We start from the raw sequence: 21,054 nt of genomic DNA, 5'->3' as shown, positions 1-21,054 counted from the left end.
AGGAAGACAAGCAAATAGCACTCTAAAAATATAGCAACATGAAGCCAGAGATATAGAGAAATATAGTATTGCAGGTAGGGCATTTATCTTCCACATAGCCAACCTGGGTTCAATCCCCAGCACCCCATATGATCCACCAAACATTTTCATAATTCCTGAGTGCAAAGCCAGAAGTAAATAACCTCTGAGCAATTCCTATCCAAATAAATAAATAAATAAATAAATAAGTAGATTTAAAATTTTATCAATAGGACCAGAGCAATAGAACATAGTTTAGGACACTTGCCATCCAACCCAAGTTTCAATCTTGGGCATTCCATATGTTCCCCTGAGCATACCAGGAGTAACAGAGCTAGGAATAACCTGAGCATTACTGGATGTGGCCCCCAAACAAACAAAAATTCATCATTATAGAGTATGAATTCTATTTAATGTATATTAATACTTGGTTTCAGGGTCAAAGCTTTTTCTGTAAAAAGCACGTTTTGCAGCTCTTGTTCAAGTTTATGTACAATTTCCTGATCAAGCAGGAAAGCAGTCACAGATAATAAACAAAAGAATGAACATTGGTGTGTTACCATAAAACCTTCTCACAAAAACAAGCGATGGGTCAAATTCAAAAAATAAGCAACAAAATTGACATTTTAATTATATTAATATTCATTATTCATGATTTGATATAATCACACACATATATAAATACACATCATCACATGAATCCACATACATTACAAATATTTCAGGGACTTTATTCCAAAAGAACCTCTAGATGTAGGAGAATAACCTAAATAATAAAAAAAATTTTCATGTAGTGCTTCCCTTTTTATGATTAGTGTTCAAATCATTTGAAACATCACACACTTATTCTCTGTGTTTATTATCTTGCCAACAACTAAATAACAATACCTTATACCCATTGTTTCTATGCTTATAAATCAGATACTTTATAAATATTCATAGAAGTAGACTATTCCCCACAGAATTATCTTGAAAACAATAATTATGCAAATTACTTATTGTCCAAAGCACTTAATTTCTTAGCAATATGCAATCTGGGCTAGCCTAAAGACAAGTTAATAAACAGTCTTTAAAACAAATGATAGAAGTGCCTTGTATCTATAATCAGTGATAAAGTTTAGAAAACAGAATGATCAATCTTTTTTTGTTGTTAAGAATGAACAATCTTAAGAGACAATTTCTAATTTGATAAACACATACTAAAAGCTCTTAATTTCAAAAATATGAGAGATATTACAAACACACTAAAAATATTTTCAGTATATAAAAATACTATAATATTAAATCTTTTCCTAATATAGTAAAAGAACAATTGTCTAACAGATATTTTGAATAAACAATATTTACATTTTTACATATTAATTCAGCTAAAATTTCAACCCAACTAGTATGTATTTACTTGTGTGCTTTTGTTTTTTTCTTTTAAAGAAAATAAAGTATTTTCTATTGGAAACATAATCCTAGTGTAATCACAGTAATCCCTAAATTTATATTTCTTTGTAAGCAGACATATAGTCTTATATTGTTTAGCTAATTATCGAAATCATAATATAATTTACATGATAACATGTGAGACAGATTTCAAATAATCAAAAAAGCAGACTTAGTTTCATTAATAATATTTTAGAAAAGATTAAAATCATTATACCAAGTAAACTGAACAGCAAACAGGGACACATTCAGAAAACAGTATTATATTTAATTAAAATAGCTAAAGAAATTGAAAGGTTTTTACAAAACATGAATATTTTGTTAAAAATAAAATAGTCTAAAACTATACTCAATAAATACATTAATAATTTGAATTATTTGCATAGATTATGAAGACAATACTATAATCCAATATGGTACAGTAAATAACTTGGACAATAAAGTTAGGGTTGGGGAGCAGGCATTTTTAGCTAAATATGGTCAGCAATGGGTTGTTATTTTTTAACCAAGAAACCAAAGATGGAAATATTTGAAAAGTTTTTCAAAAAGGTAATTAGATTAGTAAGTATAAAGATACCTATTTATATAAGGATGATCTTATTATGTTTTGTATGAGATTCAAAATGGGGAGTTATGATTAGAGCATTTGTAAAATGGGAGAGTTTCAATCACTTCCTCCTATATTTTATTTTCCTTATTTACCATAAAACTACATATTCTTCCCAGAATGAAAGGGCTCTCCAAAAACTCTTAGGGAAATGAACCCCTTTCCTGGCACATTGAAGGGCTGATGGTTCAATAATACTTGGGAACAAATTGATTAACAGGTTTAATAAAATCCCTAACAAAATCATAGCCTCTATTTTTTTTGAAAAATGAAGTTTTTTATAAAATAGAAGTTCATGTTACCCAGTAGAGTACCAAAAACTCATTAAAAAGAAGAAAATAGTTGGAGAATATTTTCTGATATCAAAATATACTATAAAACTGTTGTGATTAAGATAGCATATAAATCTTAATACATAGTAAAGAATATAGACATAGACTAAATAAAATTTAGATTGCAATAAATATATATGGATATATAAATATAATGAAGTAATTAACAATTACTTAGTTATATGTAGTTACTTAATAATTAATTATATTTATATATTTATAGTCAGTTTTTTACAAAGATGCCAACTAACGCTAATGAAATTCATTGAGGAAATAAAAGTCTTGTCAAAAATGGTACTAAAACAACTGGTATTCATGCATAAAAAAAGACTGTTGGATTTTCCTACTTTACAGCATATTAAGTAATAATATAAAATGGGGCAAATATAATAATTATGTGTTAAGTAGCCTTTTGAATCAAGATAAAATGTCTTAGATATATCTGAAAAAATAAACAAAAAAATGAAGACATGCAGACAATATAAATTTAATTTAACATTTAAAATGTAATTGTTTTAATAAAAATAGAACAAAAGTTTCACATCTAAGAAGACTACCTCACAAATGTTTTAAATAATATTCTCAGTAAGTGTCTGCAAAATCACATTTCCAAAATAGGTCTAAGTTAAAAATATCCATACATGATGAATAAGGCTCTTTCTTTGCATGTAGCTTACCCAGGTTCACAGCACTGCATTTGGTTTTTAGAGCCCATCTCTGGTCTGATCCCCTAGCAAAGGGCCATAATAAGCACTAAGCACAATCAAGTAACAACAACAAAACACACCTAAAAATTAAAAGTCATACAACTAATGAATAAGCAAGTGAGGAAATGGTCAACATCATTTGTTGAAGTATAAATGAAAAGTATAAAGTATAAAAGTATGGGAAGTATAAATGAAAAACACAATAATAAGCCACTTTGCATACACTAAGTCTTCTATAATTTAAAATATCAACAACGAAGAAGACAAAAGTGCTGGAAAGACTGGAAAAATATTAACTTTCTTATTATGTTGGTGAGAATGTAAAATTATTTAGTGACATAAAATGTCTTGATTTTTTCTTCAAAACCTTAGGCATACTATTGCCATGCAAGTTAACAATTCTAGGTATGTCTTCAGACTGTTGGAGGGCCAGATTATAGTAAAAACAAAAATTATGAACAAATTTCTATGCACACTGCATATATCTTATTTAGAAGTGAAGAAAAAATGGGAATAAATACAATATGTGGCCTGCAGGCCGTAGTTTGAAGACCCCTGCTATAATATTGAGAATAAAAAAGACTGAAATTCTTCAATATGCTACAGCATGGTCAAGCTCAACATTTCATGTTACTAAAATGAAAGTAAACACAGAGATACACACAAACATATTATATGATTGCATTTATTTGGAATGTACAAACTAGGAAAATATTTACAAACAAACAGAAAGATTTCTAATTTTCAGGAATTAGGAAACTGGGCTAATAGAAAATGAAAACTGGGAGCTAAGAAGAGGATTCAAAGGGCCGAAGCATGAGCTTTGCAAGCAGGGTCCCACTGCTTTTCCTTCTATACATAGCATTACCTTATATAGTAATTCCACCAAAAACATAATAATATAAAATGAGTGTTAAATTATAGTAGATTTCCCTTTGGGACAGTGGAGGAATTATGAAAGGAAGTGTAGTGATTGGTGGCTTAACCTCATAGATTTACTCAAAACTGAATAATTTTTTTTATTTTTATTTTTTTGGTTTTTGGGCCACAACTGATGGTGCTCAGGGGTTACTCCTGGCTATCTGCTCAGAAATAGCTACTGGCAGGCACGGGGGACCATATGGGATGCCGGGGTTTGAACCAACCACCTTAGGTCCCGGATCAGCTGTTTGCAAGGCAAAAGCCACTGTGCTATCTCTCCAGCCCCAAAATGAATAATTTTAACTGGTGAATTTCAGTGCATATAAATAATCCCTCACTTTTTAAAGATTAAGTAAAAAAAACCTACATCTATGTAATTATAGGTATTTTTAATATTTCATAGTTATTTAAAGTTAAAATTATAGAGCCTAATATGAATAATTTCACAGCACAAGGTTCAATGTTAAACAAGTAGGAAAATATAATGGAAACAATCTCTATATACCCAATAATTTAAAATCAAGTAACAAGATGCTGCTTTGACAATAACTATTGATGTTGAAGTCATTTTCTACAAACATCTTTACTCCCACATTTAATTAGAAGGAAGGATGAAAGAAAATAATAGCGTCTATACTGTAGTTTTAACTAAGATATTTTAGATCTACTTCTATAAAGTGAAAGCTTTTGCCTTACAGAAATATATCAATGTTTAAAATCTGCTAATCAGAATTCAGTCTCCCCTAGTTTGTGCCTATAAGGCTTAGTTAATGACTATGAGCAAGAACCTACATTTCTTTTGTTCCCCTCGTTCTCATTTATCTACTTTTCTTCTTGAATTCCATTTATAACTATCAAGAAAAAGTTGAGCCTACTCTTTCATAAAATCTTCCTGATACAATCTGCTACTTGATTTTGACTAGACGGTAATGTTTGGCTGCAAGAACTATATTATGTTTTTAAGATTTACCACACTACCTGGCAATTTTTGATTCATAGTATGAACTTGATAATTACTAAAATAACAAAAGGGGAAATGCATTATATCAAATTGTAGAAGAAAAGATGGATTATTTAATAAATGCTATTAGGTACAATTCTAGAAAAAAATAACATTATGGCAAGACCTCATATTTTGCTTCAGCATAAAGTTCAAATTAATCAAATATTTAATTGCAGAAAAATTAATAAAGGTATAAAAAGAATTCCAGAAAAATTAGTTAATGATCTTGGTGTAGAACATATATATCCTAAACTATATATTCTAAACTACAAGTTAAAAGATTGACAAATTACCAACATAAAAACGGTTAAATGACATTTTTGTTCAATAAACAGTAGCAGAAAAATTATATATTGGGATAAATATGTAAAACTCACATCACAAATCAATAAACAATAAATATCTACTATTTGACAATGAATTACCTAAGGGAAAATAGCAATCAATACAAGTAGACAGCTCTTGAAAATTGAAACACAAAAACAGCTCTTAAGTAGAAAAAGAGAAATGGAAATCAAAACTACACCAATGTACCATTCTTTACAATTGTGTGGGCAAAAAAATACCAAATATTAATAAAACAGTATGGCTATATAGTGGGGAAAAAAGATTATTGCATGCTTTAAGTCAAAGAGCAAATTGGCACAATTTCTATGGAGAGTAATTTAACAATGTTTATAAAAATAATAAAGAATATGTATCCTTTAATTCTACTCAATTTCAATAAATTTTTTTTAAAAATTTATTAACTAGATTAAGGAATATCCTAAGAGAAAAATTGTTTACCACTATTAAAATAAAGGTCATTTGTTACTCAGATTACAGAGTCATCTGCAAGACTCAGAACTGCATGTTGGATATACTATTTGTGCAAAGTAGGCTGTACAACAGAAATTTAGAGGATATCAACTCTGCTTTGCTTACTTTGGTATAAAATGTCAGCATAATTATATACCAAAAATGGATAATATTTGTTGCCTTTGGAGTGGAAAAGAGGTGAAACAGTTTTATGGCATTTTAATATTGACTTATTTTCTTTTTTTTTAATTTTTGTTTTTAGATTGCAGCATCTGGTGCTGAGGGCTTACAGAGAAGGCTCTGGACTTAATGATCACTCCCAGTAGGATTCAGGGGATCATACAAGATGCAGATTATCGAACTCAGATTGTTTGCAGGGAAAGTAAGCACCCTACCCACTGAGTATCTCTTTGGCCTTTTTATTTTGTACCCTTTGCTCTTTAAATAGTAAAATATGTTATTATTTAAAACAAATATTCAGGCTTAAAAATATGGTCCATAGGAGTATTTTCCTGGCATGTACAGGGTCCTCAGTCTTATTCTCAGTACCTTATATCACATAATCTTCTTCTACCTTGTATTGCCCAAGTACTTTAGCCCTAGTGGTCCTCAAGCACAGCCAAAGCAAGCACTAAATCAAGTATTGAGCTGATACTGCCAGACCAATATCCTAGGGAAAGCCCCTATAAAAATAATTCTAGAGGAAGGCCCCTTAAGAAAATATTGCAGGGGTTAGAGAGGTGGTACAGATGATAACACAGATGCCTTGAATATACAGTTGGCCCACAAGACTCCTGGCACCATTTGGTTCCCCAAACATCACCTAATACAGCCTGGTCGATCCCTGAGCACAAATAGGATGGCTCTGTTTGTCCCCGACACCACAGGCCCAAGTAGCACCACATCCTTGGGCCCTAGCACTAAATCACAAGAGGATTTTTCATGTGTTGACTTTTTTTCTTAGAAATAAATGAGACAACTCACTATAAACACTAGTTTTTATGAGAATTGAGCTACCTAATCAACTATAGTATAATAAAAATGTATTCCATCTAAGTAAGGATCTGACTCTATAACATTTCATGCTATAGAAGAAATTCCATAACTAAAAAGGGATATAACCCATCTTACCAACAAAATGTAAGGTTTATAATTTTAAGCGAACAGAAAAAACATTTTACCACCCTTATCCTAAAGTTGAGAAATTCTTAAAGTTATGACTAAGCTTTTGTATAAAAATTATTTTAATAAGTGACATATATATATATACTGTATTTTCCAGCGTATAAGATGACCCCCTAATTTTGCAGTTAAAACATAGGTTTAGGCCTATATTTGCTGTATCAGACAGAACGTTCCTGTGCTGCATGTGCTGCATGTGTTTCTGTGCTCATGTACCACAGTGAGCCAATCACAACAAGCAAAGGTTCAAAAGTTATACTGTAATAGACTTCCTCTCTGACTAAGGCCAATCTGAGCAGGCTTTTTACAGCGTAGATTCGGGTCCAGAACATTGTCTAATTTGCATGCATAGAAAGCCTGCTAGGATTGGCTGAGTTAGAGAGGTGGTCCGAGCAGCCTTGCAGTGATTGGTGCAGGATTGAGTTGGAAAATTCTTTTTGTGGCAATATTCAGACTATTTTTGTTTAGCGGCATATTGAAATATTTTTCAGGAAATATTCAGTGTAGAAAACGATCCCCGATTTTTGGTTGACATTTTTTTGTTTCAAAAGTCGTCTTATACACCGGAAAATATGGTATATCACTTCACTACAATTGCAGATAACATCTAGAGCAGGGGTCTTCAAACTTTTTAAAGTGGGAGCTGGATTACGGTCCCTTAGAGAGCTGGAAAGCCAGACTATATGAGCTACTAATTCCTACTCACACTGCACATATCTTATATAAATAAAATGAAAACCATTTATAAATAAACAGATCATGCACCAGTATTTCAATGGGAACTGTGGGCCTGCTTTTGACTAGTGAGATGGTCAATGTCCGGTTCCATATTTGTCACTGCCAGCTGTAACAATGATGTAAGTGGGCATCAGTCAATCTTGATCTGGTTGGAGATTTCAGATGTTTCATTCTTGAAAAAGTCTGTTCACATGCATAAGTGCTACCAAAGATGGTTACCATTTTGAGTGCATGGTTCCTGATATTTGGATATGTCTCAAAGGGGAGAGATGCATAGAAATTCAAAAGGTTACTTGACTTAAATGTGTCTTTTAGAGAGTCACAATTCTGCAGGTCAGCCAGTTCCATTTGGTAAATTGTAAGGACATTTTCAATCTCAACAGAAAATGGGTTACGAAAAAGCTGTATGTCCTGTTCATGAAGATGAAGCTCTTTGAATCTAAATTGAAACTCCTTTGCAACAATTCTAGTGAAGCCAGACATGTTTCCTTTGGGAATGCAACCAATGGTTTGTCCACTGAACAGGTTTTGAGTTGTTGGGAGATGACTGAAGTTTTCCTCCTGTACTTGTTTGATGAGAAGGCCTAATTTCACTTCAAATGCTTTCACATGCGATGCCATATCAAAAGATGAGCTTCCCCTTGCCTTGAAGTTGCGGATTTAAACTGTTGAGTAGCTCTGTTATATCTGTCAGAAAGGCAAGGTGCCATTTCCATTCTGCATTATTGAGTTCTGGTACTTCTTGGTTTTTTGAAAGTAGAAAATCTGTAATCTGCGGAAGTAAGTCATAGAAACGTTTCAAAACTCTCTCTCTCTCTACTCAGCCAATGGACTTCTGTGTGGTACAGAACATCTTCATGGGCAACATTTACCTCAGATAGAAATTCCTGAAATTGTCTGTGGTTTAGTGCATGAGTTCTAATGTAATTAACACAAGATACCACAATTTTCATAACAGAATCCCACTTCAGTGATTTACAACACAGCGCTTGTTGGTGTATGAGGTAGTGTATGGCAATTGCATGAGGATGGTTATGTTTATCCATCTCTTGTGTAATGTGAGCAATTACTCCTCTCTTAGACCCCACCTTGCTAGGAGCACCATCAGTTGTTACACTGACTAGTTTAACCCAGTCCAGCTCCAAACCATTCACAGTTTGGCAAACCTTTTCAAATATATCCACTCCTGTGGTAGTACCTTTGATACTTTGCAGTGCAGCAAGCTCTTCTGTGACTTCAAAATACTCATTTGTCCCACGAATATAAATGAGAAGTTGGGCAGAATCATGAACATCATTGCCTTCGTTGAGTGCCAAGGAAAAATAGCAAAGTTTCTTTGCAGAGTTTCTTTGCAGAGTTTTGCAAATGGTGCAGCAAATTTTCTCCCATTTCTTCAATCCTTCATGTCATTATAACTGCTGAAAGGCTCACTGTACTAAATAAATCGGCCTTCTCTGGACACATCTCTTTGGCAACAGAAATAAGGCATTCTTTAACAAATTCTCCCTCCACAAATGATTTGACATTGTGCGCTATTAGCTTGGCAACTTGAAAACTTGCCAGCAGTAAGGAAGTATTTAACTGCTTCTGCTTCACAAAAGTATTTTGCTGAGTTGTCAGTGTATGTTTCAGTTGTAATATTTTATTTTTTCTCACCTCTCCAACCAAACAATCATATTTATCTTTATGTTGAGTTTGATAGTGGTGTTGCAAATTGTATTCTTTGAACACAGCGACTATATTCTGGCATATCAGACACACAACTTTTTCTTTGTACCGCATAAAAAAGTAATCGTAAGTCCACTGTTCTTTGAATATCCTACACTAGCCGTCAATTTTTCTTTTTCTTGACATCATTGTTTCCTAGGGATTCCAAACTGATATTAGTAAAATACAAATATGTGTGTATATATACACACAGCGTATGAACCCCCATTAGTCCCTGATGTGAACACTTACCCCTTGCAGGCTTTTCTAAGCAGACCAGCTCAGTCCCTGATAGTTCAGTTATATCTCCCTATATAATGCCCAAATTGATATGTTCGGAATCAGCATGTGAACACTGAAAAGGAATTGCAAAATGCATATAAAATTTTCAATGTAACTCCTTTAAAATGCTTCAGCATCGAACCCCTAATTTTCCACATGGGCAATTCAGCACCGAACCCCAACCACCACCCACACCCTAAGTTTGATTTCAGCACTGAACGCTCCCAACCACCACCCACACCCTAAGTTTGATTTCAGCACTGAACGCCTCACCACCCCCATAGGGGAATTTTCATATGAGTCACCCACAGCCCAATCGGGCAGAACCCCCCATCTGGCAGAAATTTATTTCTATGGCACTTTTGACTGACCTTTGGCAGTGGAGGGAGTGGAGGAAAACCTCACTGACAGGCAGGCACAGCACACAGACACCACGTTGCCTGGGGGTGAAGCAGGCGCCTTTTTACATCATATAGTCACCCACATGTGGTACTCCTGGCCACACTGCGTCTGGCGCCCTTTAGTGACATCATCAGCAACGCATGCACCAAGCGCCAGCCGCAAGGGCGCATCAGTGTCCCTCTCAACACCGCCCTCACGCCCACCCTCCCAGCACACAACATGCCGTGGACGGAGGCGGTTGACGTCATCACTGAGAAACCGTGACACCGAGTGTATATGCTGGCAGGTATCTTGGCAACCAAACATCGCTCATTGCTGGCGGGCTGGATCAGACTCCTCTGCGGGCCACATGTGGCCTGCGGGCTGTAGTTTGAAGACCCCTGATCTAGAGTATCTTTCCTAACAAAGATCCTGATTTAGAAAAAGAACACATATCTATCTTGAGAACAGTACCCATATCTATTCCAAATTTATTAATAATGAGAATAGCTCATATTTAACTCCAACCCCACCCTCACTCCACACACAGTCAGTAAAGCTTTAAAATCAGAATCCTGAAAGATCAATTTTAAAGGACCTAATTGGTAAAGCCATGGAAAAAAAGCAAGTGAAAGACAGGGAACATGATAAACTTAATGTCAAGGCATCACTGAAGAAGGCAGAGGGTACTCACCCCATAGAAAATACAAATTTGGATGTATGTTAAACCCTGTATTTAATACAGCAAATATTCATAATTTTCTTAGGGTCACATTGAAAATTATTTGTGTTAAATGGGGAAAGGAAATGAACAATCATTTCTCTGAGGAAGACCAACAGATGCCAACAAAAACATAAAAAATGCTCATCATCACTTGTCATTAGGAAAATCCAAATCAGGACAACAATAAGATAGAATCTTACACCAGTGAGTATGACACATATCAAAAATATTGGGAACAATCTCTGTTTGTAGGGATGTGGTAAGAAAGGATTCCTATAACACTGCTGGATTAAATGCTGTCTGGTCCAATCCCTATGGAAAACAATATGGATAAATCTCAATAAATTCAAAATTGAGCTGTCATATAATTCAGCAATCTCATTTTTGGGTATCTATCCCCAGGACAGAAAAACATTGATACAAAAGGATGTATACAGACCACTATTCATTGCAGCACTCAGTACAAAAGCTAAAATTTGGAATCAACCTAGATGTCCAAAAATAGGTAAAGTGGATTATGAAGATGTGGTACATACATACAATGACATACTATATGACTAAAAGGAATGATGCAATCATGCAAACTAATGCAACATGGATGGAACTGAAATATATTATGTTAAATGAACAAGCCAGAAGAAAGATAAATACAAAATGCTATCACTTATATGTGGTATTTAGAATAACTATATGAATAGATGCAATGGTTTAAATAGGAACTGTCTCAAACACCTTGGCCCCATAGTATAGTGAGGAGAAGGAAAGAAACTGAGAAAAAAAAAACAAATATGAAAGGATGAGTGCCAAGGCCAAGTAGTCTCAGGTGCATTGGTGGAGATGAAAAAGTACAGAATTAAATATCCAAGTCAAATTCAACAACAATGTAATCAAGAGGCTCAAACTTTAACCATTTAAACTTAAAATGGTTCTGTAATATTGGAAGACTAGGAGGCAGAGGGTGGTGATATGGGATGCACTTGGGAAAATTGGTGGGGGAGGTCAATACTGAGATTAGGCCTGATTCACTGTATGTCTGAAACCAATTATGAAGGATTTTATAAATCACAATGGTTTAAATAAAATTAAATTAAAAAATGAAAACTATGTATAGCCTTATCTCCACTCTTCATATTCTATACTGTTATACTATGTGTTGTTAATGAGAGAATTATGTGCTTGAGAGTTTGAGGATTTAGAGCTTGAATTCCACTCTGACACTCAGTAAATGTGTGAAAAAGTGTTTTTCACTTTACTCGCCTTATTTCATAGTAGAAATAAAAGTTTTTGTGGATTTTATAGATATTGTAAATGCTTTGAAATGTGAAGGACATTTAAAATCCCTAGTTTGTACATGATATTGGGTAGAACAAATTATCTTCTGCTTATAAAACCTAAGAGTTGATACTTCCTACTCTGCCTGTTTTTTCATCTGAAAATATATTAGAATATTCTATATCACAGAACCTCCTACATAGTAACAATTCTATAATATTCAATATTGTTCTTAATTATATCAATATGTTTACATAAGAGATAAGTTTGTTCAGCAATATGATTTTCTATAATATAATTGCAATGTAACGTGTCACTTTTAGTTCACATATTATGATTTATGTTTTGAGATGTTACTAACCCTTAAAATGACATAAAAATAGTATCTGTCAATGTTATATTATGATTTATCCAACCATTTAACGTTCTAGTCAAGGATTCACTAACACTATATAAAAATTAAATCATATTTAATAAATACTAATTGTATTATTGAAGTAAAAACTAATATTAATTATTTTATTTGAATAGCAACATATTCAAAGTACTTTTATATATTATCTCATTTGTCCCTAACGATAATTTATGATAACTCAAGATATTTATAATACAAATAAAAGTATTTCTAAAGAAAGGAAGCTAAGAAAATTATGTGACATAAACAATGGTGCTCCAATAGAAATAATAAAGCTAAGACTAGGTTGTATAATACTTCACATTTTGTCCAACTTTAAGAACGCTATATTATATGAGAAAGAAAATCTAAACTTAAAATAATCCTGTTATACTGGCAAGCTAGAGCTTGGGGGGATGTTATAGGATGCAATTAGGAACATTGGTGGAGTGACATCGGCACTAGTGGTGGGATTAGGCCTGATGCTTTGTATGTCTGAAATCCAACTAAGAAGTACTTTGTAAATCACAATGATTTCAATAAAATAAAATTATGTTTTAATTAAACAATAAAAATGAAATCTATACCACATTAATCAATTTGGCATTCTCCAATCTGTTAAAAATATAGGGATTTCCATAAGAGTAGAGCAGGGACCAAAGAGTACTTGCCTTATACACATCTGACCCAATTTGAATCCCACATATGCTTCCCAACCCCTGTTAAGAGTGATTGCTGAGCACAGAGCAAGGACTAATTCCTGAGCACCATAGGTATCAAACAGTAAATACCCATGAATAAATAAAGCAATTCTTCATAAAAAGAAGATGGGAGGCATCACTTTCCCCAATTTTTTTGTTTGTTTTTGGGCCATACCTGGTGATGCTCAGGGGCTACTTCTTGCTCTGCACTCAGAAATCACTCCTGGCAGGCTCAGGGGACCATATGGAATGTCGGGGATCAAACCTAGGTCAGACTTGGGTCAGCAGCAAGCAAGGCAAATGCCCTATTGCTGTGCCATCACTCCAGCCCCAACTTTCCCCAATTTTAAATTATACTACAAAGCAATAGTCATTAGAACAGTAGAATATTGGTATAAAGACAGACCCTTGGATCAATGAAATAAAATTGAATACTCAGAGATGGACCCCAAGACATGCAATCAATTAATCTTTGATAAAGGGACAAAAAACATGAAGTGGAGCAAGAAAAGCCTCTTCAACAAGTGGGACAGCTGGTCAGCCACATGCAAAAAAGTGAACTCAGACCTCTCTTTAAAACCATGCACAAAAATCAAATTAAAATGTATTAAAGACATTGATATCAGACCTGCAACTATAAGGCCTATAAAAAAACAGGCAAAAACCTCCATTACATTGAAACTAAAGTCATCTTCAAGGTGAAAATACCACTGTCCAAGCTAGTAGAAGCAAAGATAAATAAATGGGACTTAATTAAAATGATAAGCTTCTGCACTTCAAAAGAAACAATGACAAGGATAAAAAGGCTGCTCTTGGAATGGGAGAAACTATTCACTCAATACTTCACTCAATACTCATCTGATAAGGGAATTATATCTAAGATATATAAGGTACTGACAGAATTCTACAAGAAAAATTATCTAAAGCCATTAAAAATGTGGAGGAGAAATGAACGGACATTTTCTCAAAGAAATACAGATGACCAAAATGCACATGAAGAAATGTTCCACATCACTAATCATCAGGGAGATGCAAATGAAAACAACAATGAGATATTATCTCATACCACAGAGACTAGCACACATCACACAAAACAAGAACAACAAGTGCTACCATGGATGTGGGGAGAAAGGGACTCTCATTTACTGTTGGTGGAAAAAATGCTGTCTAGTCCAGACTTTCTGGAAAACAATATTAACATTCCTCAAAAAACTGGAAATTAAGCTCCCATATGATCCAGCTATACCATTCATAGGGATATACTCTAGGAACACAAAAACTCAATATAAAAATGCCCTCTGCAAGCCTATTTCATTGTAGAATTATTTGCAATAGATAGAATCTGGAAAAAACCCAGATGCCTTACAACAGATCAATGGCTAAACAAACTGTGATACATATATACAATGGAATACTATGCAGCTGTTAGGAAAAAATGGAGTCATTAAATTTTCCTATAAATAGATGGACATGGAGACTATTCTGCTGAATGAATGAATGAGTTAGGGAGAGAGAAATAAACACAAAACAGTTTCATTCATCTGTGGTATTTAAGAAAAATAAAAAACAATATGGTAATATTATCCAAAGACAATAGAGATATGGGCCAAAAGGACCAGCCTATGATATTAAGCTTACCACAGAGAGTGTTGAAAACAACCAGAGCACTAGCTGCACTGACAACTCTCATGACAATGACAGTGAGAGAGTGTAGCAGAATGCCTGTCCCAAAGACAGGCAGGGGGCAGGGAGAAAATGGGGACATTGTGAAAGTTGCACTGGTGTAAGGTGGTGTACATTTTATTACTGAAAACCAATTACAAAAATTTCTATAACCATGATGCTTAAATAAAATTATTATGAAAATACATTTTTGGGGCCAGAGCAAAGGTGCAGTGGTAGGGCATTTGCCTTACACGTGGTTGACCCAGGGCTGACCTACTGCAGTTCCATCCCCGATGTCCCAGATGGTCCCCTAAGCCAGGAGCAATTTCTGAGAGCATAGCCAGGAGTAACCACTGAGTGTTACCAGGTGTGGCCCAAAACCAAAAAAAATACATTTGATATTTTTATCCTCAATTGTCATAAAAGCCTTAACTAGTCCTTAAATAAATATTGCCAGCTAGATATATCAGCCCTCTGCTGAAAATTAGTTTTTTTTCTTTGTAAATATTATCAAATTATCCAACTTCACTATTTTCAATGTTTATCAATAAGTGGTACTAATAGGGGAAAAATAATAACTCTTCACTAATAGCCTACCTTCCTTTTTTATCTGGACTTAGAAAAAACTATCTTGTCATGATAACTGTTTAGCATAACAATAATTTGTTAAATTATAATGTTTAAGAGATTAATGATATTCCAAGTTTCTGCTAAAACAATTATTCTAAAAACTGTGATTAAACCAAATGAGATAAATATCTTCATTTTATATTACAGCATTGCATAGATTCTTTATATGGACTAGTAAAACCCACTAAGATGCCAAAGAGGTAATTTCTATAATAGCTGCACAATTCAACTTCTATTTTTAGTAAAATGAATATAATGATAATATTTATAATTAAAGAAGGTTAGCAGATTAACCTTAAAATTGTATTTGAAAGAATAATGAGATAACGGGTTAATGGTCTAGGCATTTGAACAGCTCATATTTAATAATAACTAATATTCCTTAAAAAACAAATTCCTTACCTGGGAGATTGTACTGTGCCCTTAGCTATAGCCCAATACTGTGCAGGAAAATTTTGACACCAGTTCCTATGGGAAAAAATCTACAGCATTTTTAAATTCCCATAGTATAAATACTCTTACTAGTCCAAATTTTATAGTCTTTCAATATAGTGCAAGAGAGATAAATAATAGGTCCTCACAAGACTGACTCATGATTACCACCATCTGAACACCAAAATTTCAGTCTCCAGAAGCAAAAATCAGAAACACTGGAAATAGGGGGATTTTATTTGTATGTTTTATAAGTTTTATCTGTGATTTAACTATAGTCAGTTCATAGGCAATTTTTTTGAAGCCGCTGAACTAGCTTATATAGCTATAAGAATTTCTAAATATACGGGAAAAAACATTTTGTGGCCTTTGCTGTGCAGTACAAAACCAGGTGGTGAAACACCAGTATCACTGTACCTCAGAAAATTCTGAATTATGTATATAATATTTGTTTTAAACTAATTCAGACTTTAAGACATGTCTTCTTTTTGGTACCTTCTTGAGTATAAAATAAAGCACCACCCTTTGATAAAAATTGCTACTGAAATCCTCAATACATCTCAAAGAGATGAACTCAGTCTTTTGTCTTCAAAGAAGAATGACAATTTAGTGACATTTTTCTCATAATACTCACATTGATGAATAACATGGGTAATTTCAATATGTGGTGTCAGATTATTCATTTTGGTAATAATTGAGTCAAAAATACATGTACCCTTTTCATAGAATCCAAATATTCTATGATTAATAACCTTTCAACTCTGGGCTTTTATACATATTCAAGTGATAGAAAATAAGGAAGATGAGTAGTGGTAGAGTCTTTAACTAGAACTTCAGTTCTAAAGATTTAGCAGTACAACAGAGCTTGTGATTGTTGTTTGGTTCCATGATCTTATTCTTTCTACTACAAACTACTTCTAAAGGTAAACTAGATAAGTCTGTAGACTTCTGTTATACTTATAATATGACAAATGGTTAAGGTACTTACATGTACCCACCTCACTACTGAACATAGAGACAGGAGTAAGCTCTGAGCACCACTGGATGTGATCCCAAAATACATTTTAAAAAAAGACAGAAAAGTTTATAGAGAAAAACACAATCCTGCGTGTGACAAAGATTGATTTGTTGTTTATTTTAAAAGAGTGTACTCTGTAAAACACATAAAACAAAGCATTCCTGGGCTGAAGCAATAATATAATGGTTAAGGAGCTTGCATGAACCTTACCAAAGCTCAATTCCTGTATCCCATATAGTCCCCTGAGCACTGCCAGGAGTAATTTCTGAGTGCAGAGCCAGGGGTAACTACTACACTGTGAGTATGACCCCCCCCAAAAAAAAACAAGCATTCCTGAGTTCATTACTACTTTGATTACTACTTTAATTACTTATTGTAAAGTCTACAGAAAACAAATAAATGTACAGTACACAAAGGGAGAGGAAGTAGGAAACTCATTAATGTTTTATATGGATACAAAGCACGACTGTTTATCATACTTTTATTCTCATTCTCTCTCTTTCCCCTTTCTTTATGAAATAAAAGAAGTTAAGTGTGGTTTAGCTAATTCTACTTGAATGGGTTCTTTACAGAACCTTGAAGATCAACAGTTTCCTCACTTAGTATGCCAATCACAATGTAATACTTGGGTCTCAGGGTTGTTGTAAAACTAAATGAGATAAATCATTATAAAGAATTCAGCAGAGAGTATAGAAAACACAGATAGAGGGAAAGTGGCTGGAGTTTCTTCACTCATCTAGGGAGTTCTTGCAATGAAAAACAATTGCAGGATTCTCACATCTGGGCTGAAAATGAAGAACAATATTCTCATTAGAAATGTGACTTCTAACTGGGAATATATTTAAAAAATCTAAAAAGATAGCTGTATAGGTTGAGACTATGTTTTTTATATGTGAAGCTCAGATGCAATCCTCAAGAAATGTTCCCTTTAATACAGTGACAGGATTAACCTCTGATTTCTATTAGTGTATCTCCCCCAAAAGAATAACTTAAAAGATTAATAGATAGAGATCAAAGGATATATATTAAATTATCCATAATATTATGAAAGTCTATGCAAAACTTTTAGAATGAATTATTATCAGGTTTCTGATTATAATCATTGAATATATAATCATGAATACTACTCATTACTAATGACTATAAGGCAATAACTAAAATAAATAGCAATCTTACTTAAATGTTGAATATCATGAAGTCAATAAATACTGAAAGAATGGTTAAAGACATTGTAATAAATGTGACCCACACATCTAATGTTATTTACTCATAAAGTGTGTGATTTACACAATTTACTTAATAAATATCTTACAAGAAAAATTCTTTAAGTACTAGAAAGATAGCTCAGGCAATAGGGACACAGGATTGACATGTTCATAATACTGATTTTTATTTTTTGCATTTCATGGCCCTACAATACCAGATATGAGTTTTGTGCCTCCAATGCTGCTGGACCTGAGATGTGCTGCATGATCAGACCCATGTATTGACTCATCTGGCCCAACTGACCAAGTTTCCCTTGTAGTTACCCCAAGACCCGCTGAGCATTGCTTGTTAGACCTAAGGAAAAATGTTTTCTTTAGCACTTCCTGTTCTTATAGACAGTATTTAACAATGAATGGATATAATATATGTTCATTTCACTTACTCTCAGATGGATAAGGTTTTAATTTAATCACATTGCAGTCACTAGAGTATTAATGGTAAAGGAAATTTATTCAAGATGAGATGGTCAAGCTGTTCAAGATGAAAGTCCAGCTTGATTGGGCGTCAGCAGAATTTCAAATACCAATGTATGAAATTGGCCAAGTTCCTTTATTTCTCTCTTTCATTAAAGGTAGAGTAATACATATGTTTCTCTATATGGTATATATAAAGAAACAAAGCAAGGGATTAGACAATGGTGAAAGAAAACAAAATTCAGACTCTTGACCACAGAACGAAAATTACCAATGGAAAAGTGAAAAAGATAGAAAAGAAGGAACCTAGAGATTGTGATGGAAGAATATCGACAATTTAGTGGTAGGCATTGTGCAGTAACTTTCATGCCTAAAGCATAAATATAACCACTACAACAAATCATGTTTTCTCAATAACCAATATATATTAATTTTTAAATAAAACAAAATAACAACTGAACTGCATATCAGGGTCAGCCTGAAAATAAACCATTATGGATAATTGCTAAGTGCAATGTATTAATTGATAAGATTCTCAAGTCACACTCTGACTCAGTTTTCTCATTTGTAAAGTTTGGTATAAAAGTAATGATCTTTTCATTATATAAATTTTGGAGAGCCACGGCCAATGACACTCAGGGGTTAGTCCTGGCTATGCATTCAGAAATCGTCCTAGCTTGGGAAACCATATAGAATGCCAGGGGGTCGAACGATGGTCCATCCTAGAACCTACCGCTTGTGCCACCGCTCTGGCCCCAAATGTTGTGATTCTAAGTATAAAGTAAAGGTGCCAAAACAGAAATCACTCTCATTTTGAGATACAGAAAACCCCCAAATCATATATATCATTTTTGTGGACTCCTTTTTCATAAACTGACAAGCAAAGTAGAGAATGTTTAGGAGACAGTATTACATAAGGAAACTCATCTGAAATACTGGTAGATGCCTCTTCCTAAAGAACTTTGAAAACTATGAGCTCAGTTACAATTTTAAGTTTTTGAAATTTGGTGCAACAAAAGATCAAGTAAGTTTATTCCAGTATTAAACAACTTTATATTAAACTATATTTATTTGAATTGTATGCTCTTTTAAAAAGGGAATACTCAATGGACATGACTGCTTAATATTTAAATATTTATGTATAAATTTGCATCTTACAGCAAGTTATAGAAGAATGTTGTTTAGCTAATAAGCAATCAGTATATAAAAGAAAATTTTAATTGAAGAGAGTAATTTAAATTATCCAAGAATACTTAACAAAAATCATCCCATCACGGGCGGGCAGCTGGCAGGCCTCCGCATGTGCCAGCGGCCTCTTGGCCCAGCCTAGGGTAGGGGGGATCGGACATGGGTCACCCGACCCCCCTCTGGATCTCCAGGTGGGTTTCTGGAAGGAGCTGATGGGGCACCCTGGGTTTTCCCCACTCGCTGGCCGGGCCCGGACACTGGCCTAGGGTGGGGCTTAAATCCCTGTCCTTCGGGCTTGGGAGGATCTCTCTCCCTTCCTGGAGCAGGATTTTTAGCCAGCACGGGCGGGCAGCTGGCAGGCCTCCGCATGTGCCACCGGCCTCTTGGCCCGGCCTAGGGTAGGGGGGGATCGGACATGGGTCACCGGACCCCCCTCTCCCCCTTTCCTCCGGATCTCCAGGTGGGTTTCTGGAAGGAGCTGATGGGGCACCCTGGGTTTTCCCCACTCCCAGACTGGCTACAGAGGTTGGCTAAGGGGGTGGAGTTTGATCTGGGGGATGGCAGATAGCTGCTCAGCTATACTCAGGCTGTCACTGGCAATTTCATACCAGTCTACATTTTGCTCCTCCCAACCATTAGTACCCCAGATTTATTCTTCTTAACTTCAGTAACACACAGTTCTATTCTCTGACCAAAGACATACAGTAGATCTAACAAATCCCAGAACTATTTAGAAGGACACAAATTGAACACATATTGAACACATTTATCTTTTGAATATTTTATGGGTTTTTTCTTTAACTGATGTAACTCTCTATATATTCTTCTACTATGATGTTTCTATACACTTTTCATCTTGTCTTTTCTTTGTAAGCTGTTCAGTAAGGATTGTTGGTGGAACTGTCCCTCAGTTTGATGCCTATGATTGAACTATGTCATGGAAATTGCTGGTCTTGTTCCTATTGCCTCCAGATGCACCAATAACGCTTCATGGCATTGATCCTTGTTTGCATAGACACATTAAAATGGGAAAACACCATACATACAGATAAGTTCTTATCTAATAAATCTCAGTACAATGTACCTTACACCCTGAACATTGATATAATGACCTGGCACAGGCCTCAGAAGAATGGGCATCCTCCATTCACGCCGGAACCAGGCAAGCTATCTACGAAACATCCAAGGAAGCAGTCCTCTACCAGGAAAGACTCTACCAAGGGTCTGACATCGACCTCCTAAAA

This window comes from Suncus etruscus, chromosome 4, assembly GCF_024139225.1.
Source record: "Suncus etruscus isolate mSunEtr1 chromosome 4, mSunEtr1.pri.cur, whole genome shotgun sequence".
Taxonomy (NCBI): Eukaryota; Metazoa; Chordata; class Mammalia; order Eulipotyphla; family Soricidae; genus Suncus; species Suncus etruscus.
Note: the sequence above shows the minus strand (reverse complement) of the source record.